Source organism: Chelonia mydas, chromosome 1, assembly GCF_015237465.2.
Source record: "Chelonia mydas isolate rCheMyd1 chromosome 1, rCheMyd1.pri.v2, whole genome shotgun sequence".
Classification (NCBI taxonomy): domain Eukaryota; kingdom Metazoa; phylum Chordata; order Testudines; family Cheloniidae; genus Chelonia; species Chelonia mydas.
Window position 1 is genome coordinate 98,603,058 of NC_057849.1, and position 376 is coordinate 98,603,433.

A 376-nucleotide genomic window follows, 5' to 3' on the forward strand; every position below is an offset into this window, starting at 1 on the left:
CCCTGCACTTTGCCCTTTTTTGCTGGACACTTTATATTCTATAGGACTGTGGGATGCTGCTGTGTCTGTCGCCGTATATTTGCAGTCTACTTTGTGTCTCTCCCATCTACCTCTGTATGCAGATTTAGGTTGGATATTTAGAGACTAAGCCTCACTTTTGTGTGAGAGCATACTAGTTTACACTAAACTGGCAGTTCATTTTGTTCAGGTTTTTATAGGGTGCCTCACGGAAACAATACTTTCTTATATTTTATGATGACTCGCCCTGTTCCTCCAAACTCTCTGGAGCGCTGGTTGTGCGATTGCTTCTTATGTAAAACAAGACGGGTCCCGGTCCGGGGGGGGGGGGAATAACGCCTTTTCTCCTGGTCCACAA